At 45.3% G+C, this 20,357-nt stretch overlaps 1 non-coding gene across 1 annotated transcript; it reads left to right on the top strand.

Annotated features, from left to right (window-relative positions):
• The first annotated feature begins 2,046 nt into the window (after positions 1–2,046).
• Positions 2,047–2,205, top strand: LOC137420181 (U1 spliceosomal RNA). The gene has a single exon (XR_010983151.1). It is a non-coding gene; the product is annotated as a U1 spliceosomal RNA (small nuclear RNA).
• The last annotated feature ends 18,152 nt before the right edge of the window (positions 2,206–20,357 follow it).

Below are 20,357 nucleotides of genomic sequence, written 5' to 3' on the forward strand. Positions count from 1 at the left end.
AGAGAATCATTGGAGTGCCGTTACGTCTTGAGAACGGACCGTTGGCCATTCACACGAGTTCACACGTCGGCACGGCATCAAACATAAGTTTGTCAGCCCACATCACCAGGCTTCAAATGGCTTGGCCGAACGATCCATGGGAATCATCATATCCGGATTGCAGAAACTTCAGGAGGGAACCCTGGAAACAAAGCTTTCTCGTCTCCTGTTCAAATACCACATCACGCCACAATCAACTGGTGCAGCTCCATCTGAGTAATTGATGAAATGACACTTGAGATCGACACTTGACAATCTCAAACCAGACAGATCATCAAATGTTTATCGGAGCCAGCTTAATCAAAAGTTGGTGCACGATAAGTCGTCCAACAGTCGCTGTATCAACATAGGAGATCCAGTGTTTGCCCGAAATTTTGGTGCAGGTGCGATGTGGCTACCGGGGGACATCATCGAGAAGCCAGGTCCACTGTCTTGCGTGATTCGCCTGCAGGACGGCCGTGAAATTCGTCGACATCAGGACCACATAACCTACCATCACTGTCGGTCGGTAGAGCCTGCAGCATCATCACAGTCAGAACAACAGTTCGACCCGCCACTGCCGGAGATCGTCGTGGCCGCTCCAGCCGGCTCGGATGCCCCGAAAACCTCTGCGCACGCTACACCCTTCGTGGAGACCAAAGGAATCACCTCAGACTCTGTATCCACTGGTACACCGCGACCCAAAGGAATCACCTCGGACTCTGTATCCACTGGTCACCGCGACGCTCAATGTGTGAGAGAAAAGCACCCGACTGGTTGAATCTTTGAACATGATCTATTTTCACGTTGACACATGTTCTATTTTCACGTCGACACATGTTCTATTTTCACGATGACACACGTTCTATTTTCACGGTGACACATGTTCTATTTTCACGATGATACACGTTCTATTTTCACGGTGACACATGTTCTATCTTCACGTATTTTCATTATTCTCATAATCGTTTGCACACATATTTTCACATGTTTTGGAAATGTTGCTTTTGAAATGTCAATTTTGGAAGTCTAGCACTTATTGCTCTTGGTAATTTTGGACTTAAAGGGGAGGATGTCATGTATGAAGCTGCAAATATTCACCATTGTATCCCTACACAGTGACCGTGGGTTTATTTCCGTTTTTCCGGAAGTTACGGCCCAGCTCGGATGGCGCTGTGGTAAATCGGGCCTGTATCGGGAGAGTCAATAAACGTGTGCTACAATCGATCGTAGTCTGTCGAGATACCTTACACTTATATCTAATAAATGTAAAGAAACATTAATTCATTCAAATATCATCTTGATGTCAGTCTTTGTTATCTTCCTTTTCAGGATTTCAAGGACCTGTAAAAAGGTTTGACTGCATTGGTGTACAACACATTATTGGCACATCCTGATGTTTTTACCCCAATCATGCTTTAGACATTTGAAGATATTTATAATCCTCACCTTGTAGAATTGTTTTCACTTCACAAAAAGATATTGTTACGTTTGTGGGGGTAGGTGAACGAATACCATAGGAGAGGTAGATTTGTATAGGAAATAGCATGGACTGTGTGACGAGCAGGATAATTTCTATGTAATAAGTAGGGGATGTGTGAGTGAAAGTCCCTCCAGGTAGATGAATACCTTCGTGTTTACCTGGAATGGAGAATGAGTGTTAATAGTGAAGGTGAGAGTTGGTTTGGATCCGATCACAGGTAGAATGTCGAACCATAGATGTAATTAACAGAAAGTTCATCAGGTTTCACCAATCACACCATTGAAAACATGGCCAGGTGACCTTTTCGGTGTTGCTTTCTCTTTTGGTCAGATGAAGGGTTCACACCCAAAACGTCAGGTTCTCATTGTTTCCCACGGAGATTTTAATCTCTTCATCTTCGTGGGAATCTCTTCGATCCAATCCAAGCGCAGCAATAAAATCACCATTTAATAACTGGCATGATGATGTCACCAAGTTAAATAGCGTCATCACACGAAGGGAAATTCCCGAGAAGGCGGCGCATCACCGACTGTAATGAAGAATTCATACCCACCTGGTGGGAGGTAAATCGTGATCATACAGGTGCTGCCCTCAGGGCAAGATTGCACTCTGGGGCGGTTGGGGTTAACCCCTGAATTTCCCCAAATGGGGGAAAGTCAGCCTTACAATTTTTGGTAGTGGGGACTCTGCTCGCACTACCCCGGGTTTTTAAATTAAAAACAGGTTTACACCTGCAATCGGGTTTAAAACAAACACCTGCAATCCTTCATGTTAAACATTCACTTCTCTTTTTAAAGTTTATATTATTAAGTTACTTGTTCCGTCGAGTCATGTCCGACTTCTGATGATGTCGTGATCACATTTCTCCAAACATCCCGACCTTTTACTGCTTCCCGGAACTCTGTCAGAGGCGTATTGGCATAGAACCATAACACCATTATCCCATAACCTCATTATCCCAAAACCCCATCACCCCACAACCCCATAACCACATTACCCCATTATCCCATTACCCCACAACCCCATTGCTCCATAACCCCATTACCCCATAACTGCATTATCCCATTACCCCATAACTCCAAACATAACTTGTTCCTTAATGTCGTCCACTAGGGAGGGGACAGCATGGGTTTTGGTGTTCAATATCTGGGCGACTGTTGCTCACAATGTCACTCCATGATTTGACTGGCAGGATTCCCTGAACTCTCGAGGTACGCACGCTATTCTCTAAAGCTGTCTCGCTTCGGTGCGAATACCGACCCAGCATATAAACTCTCATCCCTGTGTTTTACAGGTAGGGTGATCCAATGATCCATCAATGCACGATAGGGGGTGTTATGCTCACGGGGTTTATTGTGTTCAATAATATTCGATAATATTGTGGAAGGATTGCTCAATAAGAAAGGGATACTAAAGGTGTATCTCAGATAAACTGTCAGGTCAGCTGGGGAACCAGAATAGCTACTTTTTCTTTATTCCTGACATTTTCAGTCTACTGTTAAAAGACCTCCCTTATCTAGCTTCTTCCCCCCCATCGAGGCCTCTTCATAATTTTGTGGTTGAGAAGCGAGTGCGTACACCCCCTCAATGAGTGCAGATTTTTATGCAGTCAATACACCTTCATTAGGCATCAGATATGAAGCTTGTGGCCACATTTCAACAAAATTGTTGGTGTACTTTCGGAGAAATGAGCAAATACCTATTTTGGGGGAGGGGGGGGGGGGGTGAACACTCCCCCACCTCCTCTGTAGACCCCCTTAATGAGAACAGATTTTGAATTTGTTTTGAAAGCCATTAATTTGCCAATGTATATTCCAAGTTTCATCTAGTTTCAATGTATAACCTTTGATATATGAGCGCCAACACATATTGGGCAGACGGACGGATGGACAGACACCAACGTCCAAGGTTTTCTTAATAAAACTCAAGAATGCGGAAATGGATGTTGCTGAAATTTGGAACATATTACCTCAACGTGCAACGTATTTACTTCTGAAGTTTGCAGCCGATAACGTCCAGTAGAAGCCGAGAAACTAGTTTTCAGTCCCCATGTTAAAGTTGAATACAGAGAAATGATCGCATATAAAGGGAGGTGTGCTTTGTGCCTCCCTTTGATTGTTACATTTATGGGGATAGGTTAGAGAATACCGTAGGAAAGGTAGAAATGCATAGGAATACTATGGACTGTGTGACGTGTACTGTGTAGTAGCATCTCGATATACATAAGCAGGGAAAATGTAGCTTAAGGCTGAAGGACTTCTGAGCAGAATTGGAAGAAGAGGCAGTTTAAAGAGGTCGTCCTGCCCGAATCCTCACCACCGTTTTGTCGTCCAGCTGTCAACTTACCTTGCACATCACCCTGCTCATCTCCTCAACAGCAGCTGCTTGCCCCATTTTTCCACTCCCCCGCTGCCACACCAGAGATATGTCGCTTGGTTTTGTGTTCCTTTTCCTCATCTGTGACCGTGACTGAGAGCGAGGCACCTTAGTTTTAATAGGATATATTTTACCTCATTATTTGACCTCATTGTTTTACCTCATTATATATAGTGATTATTTTTTAAAAATTCCCTTGTTTGTTTGGTATTAAACCCGTTTTCTGTCAGTATAAGCGCTTCATGGTTCTTTGGTCCCATGCGCGCCATAACTGCCACATTGGATATCACCTCAGGAGTTAACAACCTGTTCTGTCATTCTTTGTTTGCCAGGGGGATTCACCCCTGCAAACACGACAATATTTAATGGAGAGCCTGTAGTCTTGTACACTTGGCTAGATATATTTCCTGTGCGGAGTGAGGAATGGGTGAGACCTCTGTGAGCTTTCTTCAAAGTTTATGGGGGTGGGGACTAAGGGGAGGTATGTAATATCTGCCGACCACATTCGTTCATGGCAATCTAATTTTTTGAGGGGCTTTTGCCACACCGGTGGTTGTGGCGGTATAGCGGCTGTATGAGTAGTGTTTTTATTGGTGGTTCATATTGTGCTTTTCGTAACAGCAATTTGTATCTCCGTTTTGTAACGTCCACCAACACCATTAGGCTTCATAGTTAGTTCTATCTTTTATCGTTTAACTAGCGAAGTCTTTAGCAGATTTCATGTTGTGGCGAACTGGAGCGCGCGCAAATGAAGAATGCATGAAACTGTGCGGAGAGGTTAAACACTGAACTCTGAAAAAGATTAACTGAGGATCCAAAGTTAGTATGCAATTTCATTTGTTTCTTTGATATATATACTACCGGTCAAAAGTTTTAGAACACCTCAATTTTTCCAGTTTTTATTGAAATTTACGCAGTTTAATGTCTCAATGTACTCTGAAATTAAGCATAGAACAAATAAACAATTGGAGATAAAAAGAAATCATAGAATCATTTTGTTTAACAAAATTTAATTTAATTTTTCACTCAGCAAAGTCGACACCTTTTGCAGATATAACCGCCGAACACACTCGTGGCATTCTTTCTACAATGGAAATCAAATATTGTTCGGGAAGTTCTTCCCAACACTGTTGCAGAAGTTCCCACAAATGTGATGCACTTGTAGGTTGCTTTGCTTTCACCCTTTCGCCCCCTCGCCCCTCCCCTCCTAGACTCCTGCCTCACCCCTCCCCTCCAAATCTCCCCCATATCCCATCCCTTTCAAATCCCTCCCCTTGCCCCTTCCCTCCCAAACTCCCCCCTCACCCCTCCCCTTCAAATCTCCCCACCCTCATTGCTTCTCAATTTCCCCCCTCTCACTCCCCCTCCTCAAAGCGTCCTCCCCGCTTCTTCCCCCTTCAAACTCTCACCTCCATCTCCCCCAACCTTCTGCCTCGCTTTTCCCCCTCCTCAAATAACACCTCATTGTGGCTCACCCAATCACCATCAAACCTTTTGTCCGCCCCATCCTTCCCTTTCTCCGAGCTATTCTGAAATCTCTGACACACCTTCAACAGCTCTCCCTACCTCTTCCACCTCTTCCACATCTTACCCTACCCCTCCTCCCCCCTGTTCTGTATCTGATGCTCCCCCTTCCTCTTCATTAACGGTATGGACCTCAAACATCCGGGGCCTTCGTTCAAACTTAACTGATCTCTCCATACAGGTTGCTTCTGTCAAACCAGACGTGATCTGCTTAACAGAAACTTTCCTCCTTTATGATGTCTCTGATTCCATAGTATCTCTCCCGGGCTACTCCCTCCTCCGGTATGATAGACCTGAGCCTCGTCCTGGAGGCGGGGTTGCTATCTTTATCAAAAACTCTCTTCCTCACTCGCCCTGCACAGCACTCTCTCCACCTCACCCCCAGGAATACCTCTGGCTACGGCTTCCCCTTCGCTCCCACCTCTTGTTCATATGTGTGTTGTACCGTCCACCAAACAGTGATGACTCAATCTACATCTCGCTGTCTGATGATATGGACCAACTTCTATCTACTCATCCCAACTCTCTCTTCCTCATATGTGGTGATTTCAACTGTCATCATGCCAGTTGGCTGGGTGTGGGTACCTCTCTCACCAGCCATGGCTCCTCAGCAAAGGACTTCTGCGACTCACTGGGACTGACACAATCTGTCAATTTCCCGACCCGGATCTCAGTCAACGGAACATCTTCTCTTCTGGACTTGGTTATGACTAACTTCCCTGAAAATGTCTGCTGCTCTTCTTCTGCTCCGATCGGATCATCTGATCATGTCCTTGTTAAAGTGGACATCTCTCTGACCATCCTCAGGGAGCCTGCTCAGCGTCGACGAGTCTGGCATTTCACTCAGGCCAACTGGCACGGTCTTCAAGCAGCCATCAATCATCTGGACTGGTCTCCCATCTCTACCACCTCTGACATCAACTCATCCTGGGAATTCTTCCAAAGTAAATTGCTCTCTCTCATGCACAGATTTATCCCATCTCGTCTTCAGTTGTCATACCCTTCCTCCCGTCCATGGTACACGGAATCTTGTGGTGAGGCTGTTGCCCAGAAACAACTTGCCTTCGTCTCCTGGAAAGCAAATCCAACGGAAGGAAATCTCATTTCCTTTCACAAAGCCCGAAACAAGTGTGTGTCCACCCTCAGGAGAGCCAGGAAACAATATCTCTCCGTTCTCAAGACCGAACTCTCTTATCTGTCTCCCTCTTCCAAATCCTGGTGGCGTCTGGTCAAATCCGTTTCTGGTGTTTGTTCCCCCTCCATCCCCTCCCTTACCTCAAACGGCTACACAGCTGACTCCGCACGTGAAAAAGCTGAATGCCTCAACTCTGTGTTTGCCTCTAAATCTTGTGTCCCAAACCCATCCCTCTCTGTACCCACCATACCCAGTCGTACCCTGCTGCTCCTGGACTCCGTGTCCTTTCCTCCTGACAAGGTGGAAAAGTTTCTGTCAACCCTCGACTCTGATTCTGCAACTGGACCCGACGGCATCAGCCCACGGGTCCTAAAATCCTGCTCTGCTGCTCTGTCTCACCCTCTCTCTGTTCTCTTCACCCTCTCTTTTGCTCAAGGTCAACTGCCATCTGCTTGGAAATCAGCCAACATCACCGCTTTGCACAAAAAAGGTGCAAAAACAGATCCTAGCAACTACAGACCAATCAGCCTTCTCCCAATTATCAGCAAAGTCATGGAATCCATCATTGCTTCGGATATGAAATCTTTCCTCTTCTCCAATGGCTTGATCTCTGATCATCAATTTGGTTTCAGACCAGGTCACTCTACTCTGGACATGCTGCTTCTGCTGTCTCAACAATGGATGGAGGTCCTCAATGCCAAACAGGAAATTAGAGCTGTCTCCCTCGACATATCACGTGCCTTCGACACGGTCTGGCACCCCGCTCTGCTCACCAAACTCTCCTCCTTTGGTATCCATGGAAATCTCCACGCATGGCTGGCGGACTTCCTCTCTAGTCATCGTCAACGTGTGGCCCTGAATGGGTTTCTCTCATCTCCTCTTCCTGTTCAGGCTGGAGTTCCCCAAGGCAGTGTTCTGGGCCCCGTGCTTTTTCTGGTCTTCATCAATGATCTCTCTGACTCTCTCGAAAATCCTCTCTATCTCTTTGCTGATGACTCCACTCTCTGCCGCTCCATTCCTCTTCCCTCAGATCGGCAGTCTGCTGCCTCCTCACTCTCTGAAGACCTGGACAAAATCACAGACTGGTCAAACAAGTGGAACATGTCTTTCAATCCTGACAAATCTCACACTCTTACTATGTCTCTCCGAAAAGATCGACTGGACAACCCTCCCATCTACTTTCTCAACAATCCTCTCCAAGAAGTTCTGTCGCTCAAGATTTTGGGTCTCACTATCTGCCATGATCTTTCTTGGGAAAACCACATTTCCAAGCTGGCCTCCAAAGCCAGTCGCCGACTGGGCATCCTCCGTCGTGCGAAGTCCTTCCTCGGCACACCTGAGCTCCTCACCACATACAAGGCTTTCATCCGCAGCTCAATGGAATACTGTTCTCCCCTATGGGCCGGTGCTGCTGCCTCACACCTAGCTCGGCTTCACGCTGTTGAAACCAAAGCTTTCAGAATTATTGGAATCTCCCGCGATGAAGCTATCTCTGAGGGCCTTTGACTCACTCACCGCAGGCAGGTAGGTGGTCTTTCTGTCTTCTACCGACTCCTCTCCGGCCTTGCACCCCCAGCTCTCTCTGTGCTCTGTCCCCCAAATATTCCTACAGGTCGCACAAGATCTGCCAGCAACCCTCTGATGGTTAAAGTGCCGAAATCTCGGCTCTCTGCTCACCTTCACTCTTTCATTCCTCTTTTCTCCCGCCTCTGGAACAAACTCCCTCACTCCCTTCAATCCCACTCCTCCCTCCAGGTCTTTAAAACAGCTGTTCACCACCATCTCTTATCTTCCCCCATCCAAAACCTTGATCTTTTCTACCCCCGCTAATTCACCCCAGATCCACCTTGTTTGAAATTCCAACTTCTTTCCTGGAAGTCCTGGCAGTGTCCATATGTTTTATACCTCTCCCACCGCCCCCTTCCCACGCCCCCCCCCCAAGCCCTCGCCCTCTCTCAGATCTCTCGATGTCTCCATGTCTCTCGGTCACTGCACTCAAATGTTGTGTTTGTGTCCTTCCCCCTCTCTCCCCATCTTGTCTACCGCTCCCTATGTTATATGTTTTATGTGTCGGTTTGTCTTTCTGTGTGATTAATGTTCGCTCTTTCACGAGCCTCGACCTTGTATACAAAAAAAAAAAAAAAAAAAAAAAAAAAAAAAAAAAAAAAAAAAAAGTTCATCCCAAACCAGCTCGATGGGGGTTAAATCTGGAGACTGTGCTGGACATTCCATGATTTGAAGCCGACCGTCTTGTTCTTTTCCTCGAAGGTAGTTTTGACATAGCCTGGAGGTGTGTTTAGGGTAATTATCTTGCTGTAGGATGAACCCCTGACCAACTAGGCATAGTATACCAGAGGGTATTGCATGGCGCTCCAAAATACTGTGGTAGCCCTTTTGGTTCAGGGTGCCAGTCACTCTGTGCAAGTCGCTGACCAAAAGAGCCCCAGACCATCACGCTTCCTCCTCCATGTTTGACAGTTGGTGTCACATACTGAGAACCATCCTTTCGCCTACTCGACGGTGTACAAAAACCCTGCGTGATGCACCAAAGATTTCAAATTTTGATTAATCGGTCCATAAGACCTTCGTACCGTCTTCAGTAGTCCATTGGCGGTGCTTCATGGTCCAGGCAAGCCTCTTTTTCTTATTTTGCCATCTTAGCAATGGTTTTCTTACTGCCACTCGACCAGTCAAACCTGCAGCTCGAAGTCTTCTCTCCACAAATGAAATGGAGACTTGCTTACTTCGACCAGTGTTAAGCTGTGCTTGAAGCTGTTGTCCTGTGAGCCGCCTATCACGCAAGCTGTTGACTCTCAGAAACTTGTCTTCTGATTCTGTTGTGGCTTTGGGTCTGCCAGACCTCTTGCTGTCAGAGTTTCCTCCAGTTTCCAAGTGCCTTTTGATGGTGTAGGAAACTGTACTCACTGACACCTTGGCTTTCTTTGCAATTTATCTAAAGGAAAGACCTACACTTTAAAGGGTTATAATGGTCTGTCTGTCTTCCTTTGTTAATTGCCCTTTTCTCGCCATTATGATAGCAATATACTACTTCCTGCAGTGCAAATCCAGACTTAAACCCCATAAAGCTGGTTTGGGATAAATTGGACAGAAGGGTGAAAGCAAAGCAACCTACAAGTGCAACACATTTGTGGGAACTTCTGCAACAGTGTTGGGAAGAACTTCCCGAACAATATTTGGTTTCCATTGCAGAAAGAATGCCACGAGTGTGTTTGGCGGTTATCTATCTATAATTCCAGTAATCTCTGTGTGTCTGTGTGTCTGTGTGTGTGTCTGTGTGTTTGTCTGTGACCGCTGTTTCTCGACAACCACGGGTCCGATATACTTGAAACTTGCCAGGTATATTGCTGGGGACCCGAGGATGTGCCTTTTCAACGTTTCATATTAATCGGAGAAGTAGTTACCGAGCTATGTCCAAAAAACGATTCAACCAATCAGAGAGCAGCGAGCTATCACGTGTGCCGAACGTGGCGAACAGACTCTGCCTCGGACGGCACATTTGAGAGCGTATTCATTTATTTCACGTTGGCAAACTATGTTGCCGTTAAACTATGTTTTAAAACTAATTAAAACTAATTTGCGATTCATCGTAACTGCGATTTGCGACCTTCCGGACAGTGAAGACTGCACTTCCGGCAGCCAATCACAGAACGCGTTATTGCGTAGGCGTGGCCGATGTGAGAGCGAGCCGAGCCGAGCGCGTGCGCCATTACGGTTCGTAATTCGATTTCTTCCGGAGAAAATAATAATTTCTCGATTTCTTATGCGCATTATTTCTCCCAATTCAGTCAGAGCGAAGGGCGGAAGCGAAGAGCGTTGTTTTTTTTGTTTACGGGCGTACGGGCGTACGGGCGGGGTAGGGCGTACGGGTAGCGTTTTTTTTTTTTTTGGCAAGGAACGGGCACCCACGTACGGGCATGCCCTAGTATGTGCAAAAGGTGGCTACTTTGCGGAGTCAAAATTTAAATTAAATTTTGTTAAACAAAATGATTCTACGATTTCTTTTTTTATCTCCAATTGTTTATTTGTTCTATGCTTAATTTCAGAGTACATTGAGACATTAAACTGTGTAAATTTCAATAAAAACTGGAAAATTGAGGTGTTCTAAAACTTTTCACCGGTAGTGTAATACATTTGCTGCTTAAGCTGAAAGAAATGGATTTGATGTGCATTTGCCGCTTTGTGAGGTACAGTAAATGCTTTGCAAACGGTTTTTATTTCGCCATTACTGTTTTCTCGTCCAGAACGACAAACTGCTGTATGATTGTTTGTAGTGAAACTGAATGTGTGAACTGCAATTATGGAGATTTGTTAGTAATTTGCTGTTTGTTTCTCATCTTGTATTTTCACGGAGCCAACGAATAAAACGGCTTCTGTACGAGACCCAATGTTTCCTGTTATCTCATTTGCGCAGTGCTCCTCTTATTCATCGGCTGAACCTTAGCGGTTACAGTGAAACAACTCGGGTCTTTGGGTGACCTGCGTAGAAATACCATCACGAACTTGAACTGTGGCTGATTGGAGGCATCATGATATTCCAAAATTTGTCCGCACCCCTCCACGTCAGGGACCGAAGTTCAGAATTGTTGCGTCCTCGGCCAGGAGAGTGGGGACAAAAACCATATTGTGGTGGAAAAAACTTGAACACCAATCAAGTCAGACCAATCAAAAAGATGGTTGAATCACTTCATCGACATTTAATTCACGTTTGCAAACCGGGAGCAACACACAGTACTTGAACCGTGGAACACTCCGAAATACAATTTGTCATGAAGCTTCTTATATAGCTAAAACCAATAAGAGGAAATACATTCAACAGGCACAGCTCTGACTGTTAAAACAACAGACTCAGCAGTCCGAAGGATGCGGTCTCCGCTAACAAGATATTAAGACATTTCAACTGGAGATTCTAACTTGTGCATTCTCTTCCGTGCTCAGTGTAATTTGCACAGCAAGTTCAAAAGTAAATCTTACACATTATCCATCATGCATTGCAAATCACATAATCTTATAAACCTATATCTGGTCATGAATAATCTTTTAATTGAGAAACATCAATTAACAGTCTTGTTATTTTATTATTCTCTCACAGTCCCCCTCCCCTCCCTCACCCCCCCCCCCCCCATCGCCTTTGGTTCTGACTAGAACAACAAAGTTAAATCAACTGCACAATCTCTTCCTTGATTCGAAGTTTCTATGGAAAACAATTTAAGCAATGAAAACAATTAAACCATTAAAATAATCTATCTATATATATATATAAAAGAAAGTTTTTGTTTGTTTGTTTGTTTGTCTGTCTGCACGCGCTAATCTCCTGAATGGTGAAAGATAGGAGGAAACGTCAAAAACAAAAAATGTCGGGACGGGCTGCGGGAAGGTTATATGCTAGGTGGCGAGGCCGGTCGAGGCCACCTCGGCTAGGCTGGGCCCATTTCGCAATTAAAAGCTGAGCTGAATTATAGTAGTCAATCTGCTACGGCCGTGAGTAAAAGCTGAATTATAGTAGTAACAACCACCTTTAGAGGCCATTTTCCCCGCAAAGCGGGGGTTGGCCTTTTTTGGGCACCGTGGTTGTTGTTGTTTTTGTTGGTCCCCTTTCTGAAGCAATGTTTTACGGCCGGATGCCCTTCCTGCCGCCAACCCTTTTTGTCGCCAACCCTTTTTGTCGCCAACCCTTTTTGTCGCCTTTTACGACAAGCAGGGAATTGACCAGTGAACTGGTACTCAATTAGCCGACCTCGGAAGGATGACAGGCTGAGTCAACCCCCCTGGCGTTAATTCAGCGATCGACCGGGATTCGAACCCAGGATCCTAGGATCCTAAGCTGGCACCCTAGCCGCTAGCCCAACACCAGGCTTGGTGTTGTAGTAAATTCTATAGTAGTAAATAGTAGTAAAATTATAGTAGTAAATTCATTCAAAAAGAACCCGGGCAATGCCGGGTGCATTCGGCTAGTTAAATATAATTAAACAATGTTTCGGCGCCATTGGCGGGGCATTTCCTGCACGAGTGGCGTCGGGCACCAATCAAGTCTTTATACTGCCGAAGTCTTTCAATGACCTCAGGGAGAAAGCTGAGTGTAGGCTGATATTTAAAAAAAGACCATTGTTTTATATTCATTATCTTTCCCTTTGTCTGTTTTTGTGTCTACATGGAGGGTCCCTCACTGTAGGAATTATAGTTTTACCTCACCTTTCATTTTTACCTCATTGATTTACTTCATTAAATTTATTATTATTGCATGTCATTTGCCATGTGTTGGTTGCATGGTGTTGGTTTTCGGATAAAACCCCGTGGCTTTCATCCATGCTAGTAAGCACCCTGGTTTCCTTCACCTGCGCACGACGGACTGGCCGCCAAATTTTGGGAATTCACCTCGGAGTTAAAACTGCTCGGCTGTCTGCCGCCCGTGAACTTAATCACCAACGACACAACATTATTTTAACAATGTATGCCTTCAAAACTCATTATGTTCCGGCAAAGGCTACAGAAGTCTCTTCGCACCATTAGTCCGAGAAGCAAAAGTCAGTTGTAGATGTACCAGTGTGCCATGGCCCAAAATCACAGCTTGACAACCGCGCAAGTCGTAGGTGACAGTCCAAAAAACAAACATCATTGGTTCTCTGCTTTGAGCGCGTTGGCCTATGAGGTTCTAACGAACCTCGACATCAGACTAAGAGGCATGTCCAGCCCCTGTAACTCGCGAAGTCACGAAGGTTCTGTGGCCTAGCAAAGATGAACAGTTGCCCAATAACTCTTGGGACAGAATCAGCCAAACTCAGAAACCACGCACCTTGGGAAAACTCCTCCTGTAAACAGGAAACGGAGCACTTGCACTCGACGTCCATTAGTGACCGTCACGTGTGGGGTGCTATCCCACTGGCCCCCACTTTCTGCTGTGGAGTACATGAAAACTCCGAGGATCAGGTGGGAGCAACAGCTGCTCATTGCATTACTGCTTTACTCTCACTTTTCTATTTGGTGTAGGGGTAGTAGTGGTTGCTGATGGTTGCTGCTGCTTCGATGAACCTTGTGAAGTATCCACCATCTCGAGCGTAATGGCATGCACTTGAGGAGTCCAGGCGTGAAAAGGCATCAGAATCCCGGGAGTTCTCCAGATGATGAATAAGTGCGTTTTGTGGCTCAGACATCGTTCCCTCGTGTGATGATCCGTTGGGGAGTGGAGGTGGTTTCTTCTTGGTCTCCGTCTCACATGGTGCCGTCTCCACAAGCCACCTCTGGCGGTGCAAAATAACTTGCTGGTTTTTCATCCATACCTTTTCCAATGAATGGACAGCCACATTCCTTGGCCAATGGACGCTTCTCAGTAGGATATCTTCATCCAGGTACTCGTGCCCCAAGAACTCACACATTTGAGGATCCTTATTTTTTGCAGCAATATCGTGGAGTTCCAGTAGTGATTCGTTCACTTCCCTCTCCAGGTGTAAAGCAAACTGCATGTCCTCGAGTCCGTTGGTCCAATCATCTTTGTCTGGTTTATTAATGTCCTTCAGCAAGTTCCTCTGAATTGGAATGCTTGCTCGCATTCCACCTGCAGCACCAGCAGATCAGCTGGAATGTAATAATAATAATAATAATAATAATAATGCATTTATTTTATATATCGCTTTTCAGGGAGCCCAAAGACGCTTTGACAGAGTGCAAAACATAATGCATAGCAAAACATAAAAACAATTGCAAAAAACAAGAATCAATTGGGAAATATTCAAAGCAAAAAGGAGGGAGAAGGAGAAGAGATAGTCAGGGGTTAAATGCTGTGGGTTAAATGTTGAATGCAGTGTTGAACAGGTGGGTCTTGAGTGATGTTTTGAATGTGGTGAGTGAGGAGGAGTCTCTGATGGTGTGAGGTAGTGAGTTCCAGAGGGTGGGAGCAGCGATGGAGAAGGCCCTGTCCCCCCCAGGATCTGAATTAGGTCCGCATGGGGGGGGGGGGGGGGGGGGGTCAGGTAATGTAATGATATTTGGCTTTTACCCTCTGCTTGTCCAAGCTTCCTGCTGGCGGTTCCCTCCTTGCTGGCTTCGTGAGAAAGGAGAGATGCCTCAGTGATATGGCCCGGGCATGTTTTGCAGACAGAGAGCTCGTAGACTAAGCATAATGCAGGCCCTGCACATATGCAATATGTTGTTGTTGCTCAATCCATGAGCACAAGCAAGTGCTTCGTGACATCATGACAGGCCTGTGGTTACGCCCGGTCTGGGCCGTCCAGCTTTTCTTTCTCCTTGGCTGCACCCTCAGTCTCCGTAATGAAAGGCTGTGTTGTGATCACAGGTTACAGGCCAGGAGTTCAACAACCCAAGTGTGACTATTCCATTTCTCGCTCGTTAGGTAGGAGTATTCCCAATCTTAATCAGGCTGAGTCGCATAAACTGCAGGATTCAACTGCAAGTCTGCAAGCATAAACTGCAAGTCAGTCACGTGTGTGTAGGGGTCCTTTTTATACACAGAGGAAGCCACGCCCCGCTGCCACGCCCTTGGGCACGCCCTGCTGCCACGCCCTGCAGTAGGGCGTGCCTGGCGTGTCTGAAAGCCCCTAGACCTAGAGGCTAAATCTGATGCGCCCATGTTTTTTGTCATGAAAAGTTATCCTCCATGGATCCCCTCTTCCCTTTCTGAGTCACTTCCTTAGGCTGTCCATGAGGCACAACTGAGCAAACAGACGTTCACAAATAGGGTTATATATTAATATACTTCCTTTCTCAGGCTGGCACGATCTCTGCGGACCACCAAGCCGTGGCCCACTGATGGATCGCAATCCACCGGTTAAGAATCCCCGGTCCAACAGCCTCGATACACCATTGTTTGAAGAAGAAGAAACTCTGCTGTACTACCTTCTCCAGCCATGCAAGCTCTCAATATCTCTATTGATTATGCACTTGTCCAAAATCAGTACAATCCCATCCCTTCTTACGTACATATATTGTTTAGAATGCCAATGATACCTTGCCTCCCATTTATCTCAAGCAACTGACGACGGCATCTGAAGAACAGTACACTCACTGATGATCGGAACACGATATTTGAACCCAGGCTATATACACAACCTTCTCAACAATTAAGCTCCCAGCCCATCAAAACACTCATTTTACAGCTCTGTACGTAATCGAGCCTTGACTCAACACCTCCATGGCTGGTGACCCATCTCTGTTACCAGCTTACGACACACCAGACTCCAACAAGCTACAAACGGTCCGAGCCACGGGTGCTCCATCATGCACCCCCACGAAGTCCTGCAACACAGCATTGCTTTTACTGTCCACTTGGCTTTGACTATATAACCTTTCCATTCGGGCCACTGAGCATTACCTGTCCACACATCGAAAGCTAATTACTCCCGCCAGGGAGTAATGCATTCGATCGTGTCCGTCCGTGTGTGTTTGTGTGTGCGTATGTGTGTTCGTATGTTCCTGTGTTCGTGTGTTTGTGAACAAGATATCTGAAAAGTTCTGAACGGATTTGGATGAAAGTTGGTGGGATGATTGCCCTTGGGATAAGGAAGAATTGATTCGTTTTTTGGTGAAGCTCAGGATATTATTCCGGATGCAGGAATTTTTTGAAGGATTTTTTACCATTGGAAGATCGGGCTCAGCAGCGGCCACCCACGGCGGGAGTATGCGCTCTGAGCGGCGTTCTAGTTTTCCCTTGTCCATAATCACAACCCCTTAAACAATCACTTTCCGCAACGCTCTGTCTACAATAACATGGCTAGCATCAATCTCATTGCAAGGCAACATCCTCACGGTTCACCTGGCACATTTACCTGGCTCTTCTTAATCTCTCCCCAGATGCGGCACATGGTTCTTAGGTATCACTGTTCGGAATAATGCACTGTTTCACGAAAAGTGTTAAAAACGTTAATATCACCACAAAGTTCAAATTCTACAGCAAACTGTAAGAGTAAACCTATAAACCACCTAAATACGCCGGATTAAAACAATTCCAGATTCTCAGCCATTTACTAAACAACTTGGTTCAAAATCTGTATTATAAAAGGAGCCGTGTCTGTCTGTTTATTTGTTTGTCGTGTTATAACTTGAGAATGGATTAACGGATTTCAATAAATCAAACTACGGTGGATTCTGGTAACTCCCGGGAATGTTTGTGAGCCAAAAACTTTTTTATGGGTACATGGACATGTGTGTGAAAACTGCAATTTATCCATCATTTTTTCTGAGAGTTTATCCATATTTTTTCATATCCATATTTAGTTTTATCCTATTTTTAAAATCATATTTTCATAATTTATCCATATGTTTTTTCCTTCCTGAGAGTTTGATCTTGTATTCATCATTTATCCATCATTTACCCGCATCCCTTGTTTGTCCATTTCCATCTGTTTCGTCCATCGGCCTTGCTGTTGGTGTTTCCCCTTTCCCTCTATACTGTTCCTTTTCTGTTGCATTCTGATCTGTGCTGTGTTCCAACTCTTCCACGAGCCTTGACTTTGTATCGAAAAAAAAATGCCAACGTGATGTTGGTTATCCCTGCACGGAGAGCAGGATCTCCCAGGAATCCTCCCCCCCCCCCTCCCCCATAGATTAGCCATCGCAGCAAAGATTGGTATTTCCATCAGCGAAGCGACGGGTCTTATATTCTAGTACAATATAAAACGTGTCATGCATTTAAGTTTTACTCTTTCCAGATCCAACTAGTAATATAAATCCAACAACATTGTTTCTCAAGACTCAACACTGTAAAGTATGTTCATGAAGCTTTTACATTCTCAGATCAATTTATTCGTCACATTACAGACATGCTAAAAAGTCCTTCAAAAAGTACTCGCATTGGTAAACCCTAATCAGGTCACCCAAAACATCCATTCCATGAACCACTGAAATTGACTCATCCAAATACAGGAAATGTCACTCCAATCAACTTCCGCGTTAGAATGTGCCATCCAACAACCACACAACATATTCTCCAACCACTTTCCGCAATTGCTCCAAAACCTCCATCCGACTTACTCAAACCATCTAAACACTTGCTTAGACCTGCAAAAAAATCCGTTCCATGGTCAAAACAACCAATCAATGCTTAATATTGTGAAACCCAGTTTCAGACAGACTACTCATTGAGGCTTGTTGTGCCTGCGAAGTGGGTGTTTCATCATGCATCCTCACAAATCCTTTTATGATTAATAGCAACTCACTCCAAATACTGGTGGCTCACATACACACCTGCCCGCACATTTTTCCCTCGACCACGACTACCTCCACCTGCCCCTCCTGCAGTGCAAATAACTGCAACTGCAATAATTCTGTTGTGGTTTTGACACTTCCCTCTTCCATTTCTCTGTCTTCAAATTAGTTAACCTATACCAAATTCTCCAACGAGTCCCATCTTCATGAAATCTACACTTCTTCTTCTTCTTTGGTTTAGCCAGTTGTCCACCCCGTAACCAATATACACATGGAAGGGGCCACGTTAATTTGTCTTGAGTTGTAAGTACATTTGTTATTCAAACAGATGAAAATCACACCTGTTGGTTTTCCTCTACCATACTCTATCACAGAGGCAAACCAGTGTGCTGGCTGGCCCCCGTACTCCTGAACTTCGTCTCTCCTGACCTTATTCGGTCAGCTGTGGCCATACATAATCGGCCAACCCCCACCGCCCCCCTCCCCCTCCCATGTCCCTTTGGACAACAGGGCCCTTGTCCCCCTCAGGGGTGGAGGGGGAGGGGTATAGTTGTTACTCTATTATTTATTTATTTGTCAAATCCTTATTGAATATCACAATTACAATACACAAAGCTACTCAAACTAGCACAACGTTTCATATGGCTGAACATCAATCACAAACAACAAATTGAACACTCATCATGAACACATTACTTATAAGTTTTACAATCCACGAAACAAGCCAGCACGTAAACATTATATACAAATCATTTTACTAACACTTCTCACAGAGTTGACATGTTCCTCTTTCTGGTTTCACTATGCTGGCTGCTGCACAAAGCAACACAAACGCAGGGGCTAACACAGCATCACAAATATATGAACACTAATACATACAGATCACTACACACATTTACACAACCACATTCATACCATAATCGAAGCCAATAGTGCAATGGTAACAATCGATTAACAGGCCTTTCGGGTACCCGACCCCTTAATGCAAGGATTTTTCAAAGTCAGCAGGAACCTTGTGGTTCGACAGCAGTTCAATGACTTAAAAATCCTTTAGAGGGCGTTAGCACTTTAGCACCTATGTCAATAGAGATCTCAGATCGTCTATCACCTTTACGTGCAAGGATCCCAGATCCCAAAACTCAACATAGAGATCGCAGATCTCCTATTACATCCACATGCAAGGTTTCCAAAATCCAAACTAGAGATCCCAGATCGTCTATTTTTTTCATTTTTTATTTTCTTGTATACAGGATCGAGGCTCGTGAAAGAGCTAACATTTATCACACAAAAAATCAAAACAGACACACAAAACATATAACAATTGGTAGACAAGATAGGGAGAGAATGGGAAGCACACAAACACAACATTTGAGAGCAGGGACATCGGGAGATCTGTGGGAGGGCTTGGGGGGAGGAGGCGTGGGAAGGGTGGGAGGGGTGGCAGAAGTATAAAACACAAGGACACTGCAAGGACTTCCGGGAAGGAAGTTGGTATTTCAAAAAGGTGAATCTGGGGTGAAATTAGTGGGGGTAGAAAAGATCAAGGTTTTGGATGGGGGAAGATAAGAGATGGTGGTGAACAGCTGTTTTAACGACCTGGAGGGAGGAGTTGGATTGAAGAGAGTGAGGGAGTTTGTTCCAGAGGCGGGAGAAAAGAGGAGTGAAGGTGAGCAGAGAGTCTTGATTTTGGCAGTTTAACTATAAGAGGGTTGCAGGGAGATCTTGTGCGACCTGTAGGAATATTTGGAGGACAGAGCCCAGAGAGAGCTGGGGGAGCAAGGCCGGAGAGGAGTCGGTAGAAGATGGAGAGACCACCAACCTGCCTGCAGTGAGTAAGTGAAAGGCCCTTGGAGTTAGCTTCATTGCGGGAGATTCCAATGACTCTGAAAGCTTTAGTTTCAACAGCGTGAAGACGAGCTAGGTGTGAGGCACGAGCACCGGCCCAGAGGGGGGAACAGTATTCCATTGAGCTGCGAATGAAAGCCTTGTATGTGGTGAGGAGCTCAGGTGTGCCAAGGAAGGACTTCGCACGACGGAGGATGCCCAGTCGGCGACTGGCTTTGGAGGCCAGATTTGAAATGTGGTTTTCCCAGGTAAGATCATGGCTATCACCTTCGCATGCAAGGATCCCAGATCCCAAAAATTATATAGAGATTCCGACCCAAAAATTAAACATAGGGATCCCAGATCTCCTATTACATCCACATGCAAGGCTTCCAAAATTAAAACTAAAGATCCGAGATCGTCTATCACCTTTACATGCAAGGATCCCAGATCCCAAAACTCAACATAGAGATCCCGATCCAAAAATTAAACATAGAGATCCCAGATGTCCCATTGCATCCACATGCAGGTTTCCAAAACGAAAACTAGAGATCCCAGATCTCCTATCTGCACACACATGCATGGGTATCCAACGCTCAAACTCTGAGGCTCCCAGCCTTCTTGTTAATGAACGATTCAACACTATTTCCAAGGATTGCATTGCCCAAAGAGGTTTAGAGGCAAAAGAGCATGACCTTGGTGGAGGCAATGCACAGTAAAGGATTCGGGGAAGGGAACCTTCCAAAAAAGCTTCCCTTACCTATCTCCTTGTGCTTGCACACCTCAGCTGATTCCCTTTACTCTCCTCACCTCCTGTGGTCT

The sequence above is a fragment of the Myxine glutinosa genome, chromosome 1 (assembly GCF_964187855.1).
Source record: "Myxine glutinosa chromosome 1, kmMyxGlut1.1, whole genome shotgun sequence".
Taxonomy (NCBI): domain Eukaryota; kingdom Metazoa; phylum Chordata; class Myxini; order Myxiniformes; family Myxinidae; genus Myxine; species Myxine glutinosa.